Below are 14,664 nucleotides of genomic sequence, written 5' to 3' on the forward strand. Positions count from 1 at the left end.
TCGGACACGACTGAAGCGACTTAGTAGTAGTAGTAGTAGTAGCAGGTTGGTCATAACTTTTCTTCCAAGGAGTAAGCGTCTTTTAATTTCATGGCTGCAGTCACCATCTGCAGTGATTTTGGAGCCCCTCAAAATAAAGTCTGTCACTGTTTCCATTGTTTCCCCATCTATTTGCCATGAAGTGATGAAACCAGATGCCATGATCTTAGTTTTCTGAATGTTGAGTTTTAAGCCAATTTTTTCACTCTCTTCTTTCACTTTCATCAAGCAGCTCTGTAGTTCTATTAGGGAGAAATGACTCCAAATGGATAGTCAACCAAGGTTATAGCCTTTAGGTGTAGATAATCATGAAAATAACCCTAGACGGGAAAATTCTCACAAAGCCTCGCTTGCTAATCAGCTCTGGTACCTCCATACACTGCACAGGCCAAAGAGGCATTTGCCATCTGCTCTCCCTGGGCCCCAGCAGGTCAGGCCTGGCCTCACTATCTACCCTCTGCTTTGGGAGTGCCCTTCCTTGGGCAAGAGAGGCATTGAAAAAGTGCATTGAAAAGACTCAGGGAATCTTTCCTTTTCTTTATTTTTTATTGGAGTTGATTTACAATATGTAAGTTTCAGATGTACAACATGTATGTGTGCTTAGTCGCTCAGTCGTGTCTGACTCTTTGCGACCCTTTGGACTGTAGACCTGTCCATGGGATTTTCCAGGCAAGAATACTGGAGTGGGTTGCCATTCCCTTCTCCAGGGGATCTTCCTGAGCCAGGGATCAAATCTGTGTCTCCTGCATTGCATGCAGGTTCCTTATTCACTAAGCCATTGATTCAATATTAGTATAAATATTTACAGTTATTATTAAATACTGGTTATATTCCCTGTTGTTATATATATATAGTGGTTTGTACCTCTTAACCCCTACCCTTATCTTGCCCCTCCCCCCTTTCCTCTCTTCACTGGTAACCACTAATTTGTTCTTTATATCTGTTGAGTCTGCTTCTGTTTAACCCCGGTTCTTTTATTAGGAGTCTAATAGCTACTGTGCACCAGATACCAGGCCAAGCATTTTACATTCCTCATCTCATTAAATTCCCATAGCAACTCCTGTGACATAGATACTATTATGTCTCACCTCCTCCGACTTTACAGATAAAGAAAATGAAGCTCAGAGAGGCTAAGTGACTTACCCAAGAACACACAGCCAGCAAAGGGCAGAGCCAGGATCTGAGTTCAGGTCTATCTGATCCCACATCCCATACTCATAACTGCTTCCTTAAGCTGTGACTTGACAGGCTCCACACCATCCAGACTGCCCTTGGAGCCCTAACAAGCTGGGAAGGCCCAAGAGACAAATGACCTTGCCTCCTCATTTTACATTTTTTGTGCCAGCCTGTTATGGTGGTAGATGGAAACTTCTCTGCCATGAGCTGAGGGGTCAAGAGAAGGCCTCTTTCAACTAGTTCTTGGCAAGGGTGCAATGGTGGGGGGTCCTGGGGGCCCAGGGAGAAGCAGGAGGGCACTGCCAGCTGGGAAAACTGGCAGGAGAAATGCCCCATGAGGGCATCATCAGATTTATAGCTTAAGATCCCTTCCCTGGGTTCTGGGATATCTGACAAATACTGGACAAGTTCTCAAGTCTATACCCTAATGATATTAATGAGGGCAGGGGAGCTTAGTGAAAATTTAATAGACAAGTATAAAAAGTTTCACAGACTCTGTCTGCAGAAGTTCTTTTGAAGGTCTGCACAAAGCCACAAGGGCTGCTTGGAACTCTTCGTCCAAGGAAATTATTAACCTTCCTCATTTTTGGAGAACGATGCAATCTGTTTATTAAACGCCTAAATTAAAGGGAAAGGATACAGTGCAGTTGGGGGTTTTCAATCATAATTCATTGGAGGCTCTCAGTCAGGGAAATTCGAGCCTGGGGCTGACTGGGCTTCCTGACCGCTTCCGGCTCCCAGGCTCCCTCCACCCCTGTTCCTCTAATAAGTTCAGGTTTCTGGGAGTTCAACTCTCATTAACCCTTTGAAGTCTGGATAGATAAATTACAATCAAAGTCCACGAACTACTTAATGTACATCAAAGATTGGCCAAGGAAGCAATGGTTCCAGCATGGATGCTTCTGTTGTAAGGATCAAATGAGATAATGTGTGTGTGTGTGTGTGTGTGTGTGTGTGTGTGTGTATGAAAGCACTTTGTGATCCTTGAAGCACAGTAAGTTACTTTTATTATTTTTATGAATAGGATGGTTTATCTATTTACAAGATGGATGCCTGTCCTCATTAGATGCCTTTGAACAAACCAAATTGGTACTCATTGAGCCTAGAAAAGTACGAAACTTTCCTTGAACTTCCTCCTCTGTTCCTCAAGCTGATTGAGACTTAAGAACCTTCTGATAGGTCTGGAGCCTTGCACACGTGGAGCCAGTGTAAAATTTGCCGATTGTTTTTCCTTCACAAATAATGTGAAAGGCAAAAGATGCAGGAGCATTGCCAGCAATGCAGGGCGTGGGTTTCTGCCTTGCTCCACCCAGAAGGAGAATTCTCAAAGGGCAGGATTGCGTGCTGAGAGGCTGAGCAGCCTTCTATGTGCTGGAGTGGATCAGTCACAAAGACAGGTGAGCTGGGAAACAGAGCTCATGCCCTGAGAAAACCCTCTTCCAAAAATTCCTGAGGTGACTCTCATACATTACTGGTGGAAAAGAAAATGGATACAACCCTTCAGGGGAGAATTTGACAACATCTCACAAAATCATATATGCATTTACTTTTTAACTTACCAATCACATTTCCAGGAACCTACCCAGGTGGCTCAGTGGTAAAGAAACTGCCCACAATGCAGGTGATGTGGGAGATGTCGGTTCAGTCCCTGGGTCAGAAAGATCCCCTGGAGGAGGAAATGGCAACCCAGTCCAGTATTCTCCATGGATGGAGGAGCCTGGTGGGCTACAGTCCATGGGGTCGCAAACAGTTGTACATGACTGGGCACACACACACACAGACACCCTGACAATACACCTCAAACAATATGAAAATGTATATGCACAAGGTTGTTCATTACAGCTTTGTTTACATATATGCAAAATATTTGAAATTACCTAAGTATCCTTACAGAGGACAGTGGTATACAGACTTTGGTACAACCACAGAATGGAGTCCCAAGCTGCTATAAAATAGAAGGAGGGTGCTCTTTATGAACTGATAGGGAGTGATTTCTAGGATATGTTGGTACATGAAAAAGGCCAAAAGCAAACAAGAAAAGTATCTGTAGCATGCTTCCTTTGGTGTAAAAAGAAGAGGAAATAAGTAAATATAGATGCATCTTCTCATTTGTACAGGAACACAAGAAGTATAAGCTGGAAACTCATAGAATTGGTTACCTACAGAGAGGGTGGGAGCAGCACATAGTAGGTGCTTTACAGGCATTTCCTGATAATGACCATTGGGTGCTATAGAGGACACTGTGGAAGGAATGGTAGATTCAGCTGGGAATAACAGGAAGGGTTTCTATTGTCATCTTGAAACATGAGTCTGTGGTCAAATTTTTGGCTGGCCATTTTGAGAGATTGTACCAGGCAGAGGGAAGAATTGTGAGCAAAGATCCAGAAAGGGGAGAGAGTGTGGCATGGAAAGGGGCTGGGACTTTTGATGGGAGGGGGTACTATTGTGAGAATGGCTGGATAGGGCAGGCGGGAATCAGAATGTAGACTTTCTTTTATGCAATGGTAGTAAGTTTGAATTTTATTCTTAGGAACATGAGAAGCTGTTGGAATATTTTGAGCAGAGGAGTGATATGGTCAGTTTATGCTACATTGATCCCTGTGGCTATAATGTGGGTGTGGACTGAAGTGGGAGAGAGTAGAAGCAGGGAGGCCACTTTGAAGTGACAGAGGATGGTGACTTGGAGCAGGAAGGTAGTATTGGGTTGGCCAAAAGGTTCATTCAGATTTTTTCCATAAGATGTAGTGGAAAAACACAAATGAATTATTTTGGCCAACCCAATAGTAGAAATGGAAAAGAGTGGTCATGTTCTGGATATGTTTGAAGGTGCAGCAGGTGGGACAAACTGATGGACTGGGTGTAGGAGGAAGAAAGAGGAAGAGGGGTCTGGGATAACTCCCAGCTATCTGGCTTCAGTGATTGGGTGTCTAATGGAGCCATTCAGCAAGATGAGGACCACAGTAGAAAGAGTAGAATTTGTGGGGAAAGGTCAAGTCACCTCAGATGTGTCAAGTGTGAGGTGTCAGCAGATTGGATCTGTTGGATGTATGGGTCTGGGGCTCAGGGGAGAAGTCTGGGCAGGGACCATAGATGTGGGACCATGTAGATGGAGGTTGAAAAGATGAGGCCAGAATGGGGGAGCATAGGTATCACTGTGAGAAGAGATCCAAGGGCAGAGTCCTGGGGAACACTAACAGGAGAGGCAGAAGATGAAGACCTCATGAAGGTGGCTAGAATGAAATCGTAGTAGTAATTGCATGAGGACCAGGAGAGAATAGGGTCTGGAGGCCCAGGGGGAGGGAGTTGCAAGAGGAGCATGCTCAGCAGTGCCCAGGGCTGCATGGGGGGGCCCCAAGACAAGAGCTGCACAGATGGGGATGGGGGGCAGCTAAAGACAAACTACAAGGGCTGCAGAGTGAGCAGAAGGGCTCAGTGATGGGGTTCTTCTTTAAGGACCTTTGACTGTGAAGGGAAGGAGTGAGGTGGGATGGCAGCTGGAGGAGGGGACGGTGAAGGGTTGGAAGAGAGCCATTATTATAAGAAAGAAGGAAGCTCATTTTTAACTCCCGAGTCAGTAGACACACAAGACTGAAAACCCAGAAAAGGAAGGAATTCACCTGTGGAGGAAAGTGAAAGTGTTAGTCACTCAGTCATGTCCGACTCTGCAACTCCATGGACTGTAGCCCACCAGGCTCCCCAGTCCATGGGATTCTCCAGGCAAGAATACCAGAGTGGGTTGCAATATCCTTCTCCAGCAGAGGAAGGTGGGGGCCTAATGACAGAGAGCTCAGAGACTGGGGCTAGGGTTGAGCAGGAAAAAGCATATATCTCTCTAAAGGGTCACTGCCCATGGAATCATTTTCAACATGAAGGAAACAGCGAAGATCAAATTATCCACGTGTGAATTGGGGTGGTCTGCAAAGTCAGAGAGTGAGGGTGTAGTCATGTGTCAGTTCAAATAGGACCCTGGGCCGTGGTCAGAAGCATCTGGAAAGGACAGCGTTGACAGAGGCACTAGTCGCCCACAGGGAACTGCAGACAACGCACACTTCAGGTACATTGGTAGAGACTCAAACATAGCTTCACACACGCTTGGGAGCTTTGGATGTTAATCAAGGTAAAAAGTCTCCCTTAAAACAAATTATGAGACTTTACGATGAATAAATAGGACCTAATGAATGGGTTTACCAACTGTTCTTCCCTGTTCTGGACTTTGGGCAAGAGCTGGAGGGCTGAGAACGGAACAGAGAGCCAGGCCCAATGCTTTGGCCTCAGGGGCCGCCCCTAACCCTGACGGTTCAGTAGAACTTGGATAGAAGTGAGGCCTGGGTGTGGCGCTGATCTTCTGGGAACTGGAGAGTTTGTTCTCCAAGGGTGAAGGACTGCGGGCTAAAACATTCTGTCCTTTTGCAGACAGTGGAGCTGGTAAGCTATTTCAGAGGTGTTCATGCAAATCATTGTCTAACTAAAAAAAAAAAAAAACACTAATGTGCTGACCCTTGCTACCTGGTGTGATATATATATATATCAGACAGAGAAACACAACATTTGGTTTTGGCCCAGGCTCTGCTACCAGCTTGCTGTGTGACTTTAGGCAAGTACCTCCTGCTCTCTGGGCCTCAGCCGTTGCATCTGCCAAATCGGTAGAGTGGACAGATGATCTCTAAGGAAAATGCTGCATCAACATTCTGGTTTTTTTCTTTAATTAATAGACCATTTTTTAGAGCAGCTTTAGATTCACAGTACAACTAAGTGCAAAGTATAGAGTTTCTGAATACCCCTTGTCCCCCCAAATGCACAGCCTCCCCCACTAGGCTCGCCCCCCACCAGAGAGGTACATTTGTTACAATCAATCAACCTACATTGACATGCCATTATCACTCAAAAGTCCTTATTCATGTTGCACATGTTATGGGGTTTTGACAAATGTATCTGCCATCATAGAGTAGTTTCATTGCCCCTAAATATCCTCTATGCTCTGAGAATTTGTCCCTCCTTCCCCTCAACCCCTAGCAACCACTGACTTTTTCCCTGTCTCCATAGTTTTGCCTTTCTCAGAATATCATATAATTGATATCATGCAATTTGTAGTTTTTTCAGATTGGCTTCTTTCACTTAGTAATAAGCATCTGAGATCCTTGCATGTCTTTCCATGGCTTGATAGCACACTTATTTTTAGTGCTGAATAATATCCCATTGTCTGATGTGCCCCAGTTTATTTATCCATTCACCTACTGAAGGACCATCTTGGTTGCTTCCAAGTTTTGAGAATTATGAGTAAAGCTGCTATAAACATCCACATGCAAGTTTTTGTGTGGACATAAGTTTTCAACTCATTTGGGTAAGTAACAAGGAGCATGACTGATGGATTTATGAAAGTGTATGTTTAGTTTGTTAAGAAACTAACAAACTGTCTTTCAAAGTGGCTGTCCCATTTTGCATTCCTACCAGCAAGGAATAAGATTTCCTGTCTGTGCTACATCCTCATCCAAGCATTTGGTGTTTTCAGTGTTTTGGATTTTGGCCATTCTGATAGGTGTGTAGTGGTATCTCATTGCTGTCTTGATTTGCCTTTCCCTGATAGTATATGATGTTGAACATCTTTTCATATGCTACTTGCATCTGTATAGTGTCTGTTCAGGTGAGATGTCTCTTCAGGTTTTTTGTTCACTTTTATTTTTTTATTAAAAAATTTTTTTTTGGCCACACCTCGAGGCTTTCGAGATCCCAGTTCCCCGACCAGGGGTTGAACCGGGGCACCCAGCAGCAAAAGCGTAGAGTCCTAAGCACTGGACCACCAAGGAATTCTCAGTCTTTTGTCCATTTTTGAATCAGGCCATTCATTTTCTTATTATTAAGTTTTAAGAGTTCTTTGTGTATTTTGGATAGTAGTCCTTTAACAGATGTGTCTTTTGCAAATATTTTCTTCTAGTTTGTGGCTTGCCTTTTCATTCTCTTGACAGTGTCTTTCACAAAGAAGCTTTCGTTTTAATAACGTCCCTCATAGCAATTATTTCTTTCATGAATTGTGTCTAAAAAGTCATTGCTAAACCCATGGTCATCTAGATTTTCTCCTGTGTTAGCTTCTAGAATTCAACGTTGTCATAGTTTTACATTTTACATTTACACATAAAGTCAGAGGACTGACCACTGTCTAATGTGAAGACTTACTATGAAGCCACAGTGATAAAGATCTGTGTCTAGATTCATTTTCTTTTGTATGTGGATGTCCAGGTGTTCAAGTATCATTTGTTGAAGAGACTACCTTTGCTCTGCTGTATTGCCTTTGCTCCCTTGTCAAAGATCAGTTGAGTATATTTATTTGGGTCTATTTATAGGGCTCTTTTTTGTGTTCCACTGATGTCTTTGTGTATTCTTTCATCGATACCATACTGCCTTGATTGGTTTAGCTTTATAGTAAGTCTTAAAATCAGATAGTGTCAGTCCTCTGACTGTGTTCTCCTTCAGTCTTGAGTTGCCTGAGAGTTTGCAATATACATTTACAATATACATTATCCAAGTCGACTTTCAAATAATACTACACCATCCTATGGGCAGTGCACATACCTTATAGTAACAAAATATTCCAATCCTCTCTCTTGTCCCTTGTACTACTACTGTTGTTCATTTCACTTATACACAAACATACATAATCAAATGGTTACTGTTGTTTAGTCACTCAGTCATGTCTGACTCTTTGCAACCCCATGAACTGTAACCCACCAGGCTCCTCTGTCCATGGAATTCTCCAGACAAAATACTGAATTCAGTTGCCATTTCCTTCTCCAGGGGATCTTCACAACCTAGGGATTGAACTGCATCTCCTGCATTACAGGCAGATTCTTTATCACTGAGCAACCTGGGAAGCCCCATACATAATCAAATACATTATTGCTATTACTATTTTGAAAACAACTGTTACTCTAAGATCAATTAAGAATAAGAAAAAAGTTTTTACTTTAGCTTAACTTATTCATTCTCTGATGTTCTTCCTTTCTTCATACAGATCTGAGTTTCTGACCTGTATTATTTTCCTTGTCACTAAAGAACTTCTTTTAATGTTTCTTACAACACATGTCTACTGGCAACAAATTCCCTCAATTTTCATTTGTCTGAGAAATTCTTTATTTCTCCTTCAATTTTTTTTAAATATTTTTTTTGATGTGGACCATCTTAAAAAGTCTTTTGTGAATTCGTTACAACTTTGTTTATGTTCTGTGTTTTGGTTTTTTGGCCAGAAGCCACATGGATTCTTAGCTCCCTGACTAGGGATTGAACCTGCACCACCACCTCTCTCACACACACACACACACACACACACGTGAATTCTTAACCATTAGACCACCAGGGAAGTCCTTATTTCTCATTCACCTTTTTTAAAAAGTAGTTTTATTTATTTATTTATTTTGGCTGTGCTGGGTCTTCGTTGGTGCTAAGGGTTTTTTCTTGTTTCAGCAAGTGGCGGCCACTCTCTAGTTGCAGTGTGTGGGCTTCTGACTTGGGTGGCTCCTCCTGTTTGGGAGCATGGGCTTCAGTAGTTGTGTCACATGGGCTCAGTAGTTGCAGCTCCTGGGCTTCAGAGCACGGGCTCAGTAGTTGTGGTGCACAGGCTTAGTTGCTCCACAACATGTGGGATCTTCCTGGATCAGGGATCCAACTCATGTCTCCTGCATTGACAGGAGGAATCTTTACCACCGAGCCACCGGGGAAGCCCTCTCCTACACTTTTGAAGGATAATTTTACAAACTACAGAATTCTCTGTTGGTGTCTTTTTTTTCCTCTCTCAATACTTTAAATATTTCACTCCATTCCTTTCTTGCATGCATGGTTTCTGAGGAGAAGGCAAATGTAATCTTTATCTTTGCTCCCCTATGGGTAAGGTATTTTTCTCCCTCTGGCTTTATTTCAAGGTGTTTTTTTTTTTTTTTCTTTATCTTGGATTTATCTCAAGTTTGAATACGATATTCCCTTATGCAGTTTCTTTAGCATTGTTCACTTGGTGTTCTCTGAGCTTCCTGGATCTGTAGTTTGGTGTCTGACATTAATTTGGAAAAGACCCTGATGCTGGGAAAGATTGAGGGTAGGAGGAGAAGAGGGCAGCAGAGGATGAGATGGTTAGATGGCATGACCAACTCAATGGACATGAATTTGAGCAAACTCTGGGAGATAGTGAAGGACAGAGAAGCCTGGTGTGCTGCAGTCCATGGGGTCACAAAGAGTCAGACACAACTTAGTGACTCAACAACAACAACAATTTGGGAGAAATTCTCAATCACTATTGCTTCAAACATGTCTTTTCTCTTTGTTTGCCTTGTGGTATTACTTCATATATATCACACTTTCTGTAGTTGTCCCACAGTTCTTGGATTCTGTTGTGTTTTTTTCCTGCACTTTTTTCTTTTTGCTTTTCGGTTTTGGCGGTTTCTATTGTCATGTCCTTAACCTCAGAGATTCTTTCCTCAGTTGTATCCAGTCTACTATTGAGCCCATCAAAGGCATTCTTCATTTGTGTTACAGTGTGTTCAGTCTCTAATATTTCTTTTTGATTCTTTCTTAGACTTTCATCCCTCTGCTTGCATCATCCATCTATTCTTGCATGTTGTCTACTTTATCCATTAAAGCCCTTAGCATATTCTTCATAGTTTTAAAAAATTCTTGGTTTGATAATTTCTACATTCCTACCATATTTGTGTCTGGTTCTGATGCTTGTTCAGTCTCTTCAGATTGTGTTTTTTGCCTTTGAATAGGCTTTGTATTTTTTTTTTTTTTTCGTTGTTGTTGAAAGGGGGACATGATGCACTGGGTGAAAGGAACCAGGGTAATAGTGAAATGGTGGTAAGTTGTTGAGGAGGGGAAGAATCCCACAGGTCGATGGTTAGGTCTCAGTCCTTCATGATGTTGTGCCCCTCGACTTTGAACACCACCAGTGCATCTCAGTTTTTCCTCCAGCTTTGATGGAACAGGATGGTTAGAATCGGCTGGAATGGACTACTTCCTTCTCCTGGGTCAGTTAGGCTCTGATAAAACCCCAGAAGTTTAGGCATTGGTTAATTGGCTTCTCCAGAAGGCAGATCATTTGAAGAAGTGCAGAATGATCTGGTGTATTTCAAATGATTGCTTTTTGCTTCCCCTCTGCCTAAAGCACAGGAAGTTTTTTGTTTTCCAATATTCACTCTAAGGACCTGGTTGAGCTCCTGGATACAAAGTTAAAAGTATCATGGCCTCCCTGTGGACTGGGTCCTCTGGAATTTTAAAATCGCAGCTTGTCCACACTGAGTAACCAGCAATTCCTTAATTACGTTCAGATTTTCCTACTCCAGTACCGGTTTCGGTGGAGGTTTCTGCTCTAAGTTGTGAGTCTGTATCTCCTTGTCTGTCTCTCCAATTTGGAGGGCAACCGTTTACTCAGTGACCTCACTTCTCTTATGAATCTAAGCTTTTTATTTGTTGTTCAATGGAGTGCTTACTTCTAAACTCCTTACATGGTGGTTTTTTTTTTTTTTTTTGTCATTTAGTCACTAAGCTGTGCCCAACTTTGCAACTCCATGGACTGTAGCCCTCCAGGCTCTTCTGTCCATGGGATTTCCCAGGCAAGAATACTGCAGTGGGTTGCCATTTCCTTTTTCAGGGGATCTTCCCAACCCAGGGATCAAACCCGCTTCTCCTGTATTACTGGCGAATTCTTTACCACTGAGCTACCAGGGCTTCCTTACATATTGGACTAGAAATCGTAAGTTTCTATGGTTTTCTTTGTATTTATTTATAGAGACACAGGAGACGTGGGTTCGATCCCTGAGTTGGGAAGATCCCCTGGAGGAGGAAATGGCAACCCACTCCAGTGTTCTTGCTTGGTCAATCCCATGGACAGAGGAGCCTGGTGGGCTACAGTCCCTGGGGTAACAAAGAGCTGGACATGACTCAGCACCCACACACTCCCTGATTATACTATAAACTCTGTAAGGACAGGAACCCTGTCTGTCCTATTTATCTTGTATCTTCATTGTCTAGCACTGTGCCTGGCACATAGAAGATACTTGACACTCAAAATATATTCAATGAAAAAATGAGAGACAGAGAGAAGACATGGACAATACAATCTTGGGCAAGTCTCTTCCTGTCTTGTAGCCTCAGTTCCTCACTACCTGATGCTGCTGTTGTTTGTTTGCCTCTTTGTTATGGCTGTGCAGCATGCGGGATCTTCCTTGACCAGAGAGTGAACCCATGTCCCCTGTATTGGGAGTGTGGAGTCTTAACCACTGGACCACCAGGGAAGTCCTTGTTTGTTTCTTCATTGTCTGTTTCCCTCTGCTAGAATGTAGGCTCCAGGAGATCAGGAACCTCATCTGTCAGAGAGCTCAGACAGCTCAGCACACAATAGGTTCTCTATTAATATTTATTGAATGAAGCAATGGATGACTGACTGAATCTACTAAAGGAGGGGGTTAGCCTTGGTAATTTGATGGCAGAAATTTCTGGGAACTTTCCCTTTCCCATGCCCTAATGGGCATGCCTGTCTGAACTAGTTTATGTACTTCTAAGAGAGCTTCATGCCTGCCTAGGACAGGAACGGAAATAGGTCACTTGAGTTAAGATGATCAGAAGTGTATGGAAAAACAACTTGCTGAAATTTGGAGCTCAGTGGCTTCCCTTCGTGTCACCCAGGAGAACACAGGCTGCACTCCAATGTGTATCTGAAAACAATTTAAAGCTTGATATTGAGCCCTGATAAACCACACAGACTCAGATAATGTCACCCAATTCCATGGTTTTGCAAGGAAGAGGGTGTGCAACGGGGAGAAGATAAGGCAGTTTTTACCAGATTCTTCCTCAGGGCAAAAAACAGAATGTTCAGCATTCGTGGGAGGGGCAGGAGTTATGTTTTGCCTGAGGAATCTTGCTTGCTGGATGGGCAGGGTCAGGTGACAGACTTCCATAGCTTGGCCAGAGGCAGGAGCAATATTTTCTTGAAGTCCTTGTTTCCTCAGCATTCCCCGGTGGCCCATTTTATGGGCCTAATAGGGAGAATCTTAAGTCATTAACCTGTGGGACCTTCCAAGGAAACTCTTGTAGAAGAATTCAATTGGGAGCCCGAAGGACTAAAGTTCTAAAGGGTCCCTTGCTTTTTGCTAAAAGCAAAACAAACCCATTCCTTCTTGCAAGGCAGAAGCTGCTAAGATGACATGGATGCCTTTGGAGTGAGGAGAAGGGAATTGAGGGAGCAAGCTGGTCCTTCAGGGACACGGAATCGTCTGTTATTCTTCATAAGGTCAGCAACCGCTCTTCAGCAAATGTGAAGACTGTTGAAACAGATCCTGTATTCCTAGGTTTGGGGAACTAGGTGTGATTGGGTAATTTTTACCCACAAAAATCTTTTAGCTTTGCAAAAAGCTACATTCCCATAGAAAATAATCCCCTCAAATGCATGTCTTCTCCATGCAGCCTGTCTTCCCCGCCCCTACACAGCATGCAGGATCTTCGTTCCCCAACCAGGAATAGAACCCTTGTCCCCTGCAGTGGAAGTTTGGAATCCTAACTACTGGACCACCAGGGAATTTAGTGTCTTGACTGTGAGGTTTTGGAGGGTGGAAGACGGTGACGATTGGTGGGATGAGGATGGACTGGGTGACTTGCAAGACCCCTTGCAGTCCCAGGATCTGAAGACTGTGTGCTGATGTTCCCTTTATATTCACCTAAAAGTAAGAGGATCTTCTCTGGAATTCTGACTTTGACTATTGGTGTCCCAGATTTTGACCTATTGAAAGTGAAAGTTGCTCAGTCATGTCAGACTCTGCGACCTCATGGATATACAATCCATGGAATTCTCCAGGCCAGAATATTGGAGTGAGTAGCCATTCTCTTCTCCAAGGGATCTTCCCAACCCACGGATCAAACCCAGGTCTCCCACATTGCAGGCAGATTCTTTACCAGCTAGGCCACCAGGGAAGCCCAAGAATACTGGAGTGGGTATTCTCCAGTGGATCTTCCCGACCCAGGAATTGAACCGGGGTCTCCTGCATTGCAGGTGGATTCTTTACCAGCTGAGCTACAAGGGAAGCCCCAGATTTTGACCTGGAGCCATGTATTTCACATATCACTATCCCATTTGCCTCCACAGAGACATTTAAGAGGATATAGTTTCTGGCGTCTCTCCAACGAGAGGCCTCTTCAGTCAGCTTCTAAGGCCCGAAAATTCTCGGCTGGAAAATTCTGGGAAAACAGTTTTGCAGCAGCAGAGACACTACGCCCCCAAGGGTTGCTCTGCTCACTTGGTTCCCAGGGCACAGATCTCACCTGCCAGCCAGCTTTGGCCCACTGGAGTAGGCACATCCTCTTATGCAGAAGTCAGCGGCCACAGGCCTGTTTATGATACAGTTTGCTGTGCTTTCTTTCTCTTTTCTTCTTCTCCCTCCTTCTCATCTCTCAATATATCCAAACACCTGAAGAAGAAACTTATGGTTGTTTACTCCAACATCTGTTCTTCTCTTCCTGATTACCATGGGAAGAGGTAACCAGGTGGGTGGGGGCGGCAAAATAGGGGTAGGGGATTCAGACATTCAAGCTACTGTGTATAAAATAGAGAAGCAACAACTTTAGATTGTACATCATAGAAAAATATAACCATTACTTTCTTTTATTTATTTTATTTTTTTGCTGCACCCTGTACCATGCAGAACTTCTCTGACCAGGGATGGAACCTGTGTCCCCTGTATTGGAAGACCAGAGTTTAACCACTGGACACCAAGGAAGTCCCAATCATTATTTTATTTGTTAAAAACACATCTTTTAAAAATATTTATTTATTTTTGGCTGTGATGGGTCAGCGTTGCTGTACCAGGGCTTTCTCTAGTTGCAGTGAGTGGGGGCTACTCTCTAGTTGCAGCGTGCCGGTTTCTTGTCATGGTGGCTTCTCTTGTTGTGGAGCACAGGCTCTAGGCACTCGGGCTTCAGCGGTTGTAGCACATGGGCTCAGTAGTTGTGGCACACGAGCTTAGTTGCCCCAAGGCATGTGGGATCTTCCCAGACCAGGGATCAAACCGGTGTCCCCTACATTGATTGCAAGGCGAATTCTCAACCACTGGACCACCAGGGAAGCCCCTCAACCATTATTTTATAACTTTAAATGGAATATAATTTATAAAAACATTGAATCACCTTGTTTTATACCTGAAACTAATATAATACTACTACCCAACTATATTTCAATGAAAAAAACTCCACAAAAATGAAAAAGTATGTGCACATCACACAATACCAAATTAAACACTTAAAAAATTAAATCACAAAAAATTTTTAAATACTTTGAGATGAATAAAAGAAGCCACTAGGTACCAAACTTATACTGCTTAAGTGGTGCTAAGAAGAAAATGCATAGCTGTAAACATCTGGTCCCATCACTTCATGGCAAATAGATGGGGAAACAGTGGAAACAGTGGCTGACTTTATTTTTTG

The sequence above is a fragment of the Bubalus kerabau genome, chromosome X, assembly GCF_029407905.1.
Source record: "Bubalus kerabau isolate K-KA32 ecotype Philippines breed swamp buffalo chromosome X, PCC_UOA_SB_1v2, whole genome shotgun sequence".
Classification (NCBI taxonomy): Eukaryota; Metazoa; Chordata; class Mammalia; order Artiodactyla; family Bovidae; genus Bubalus; species Bubalus kerabau.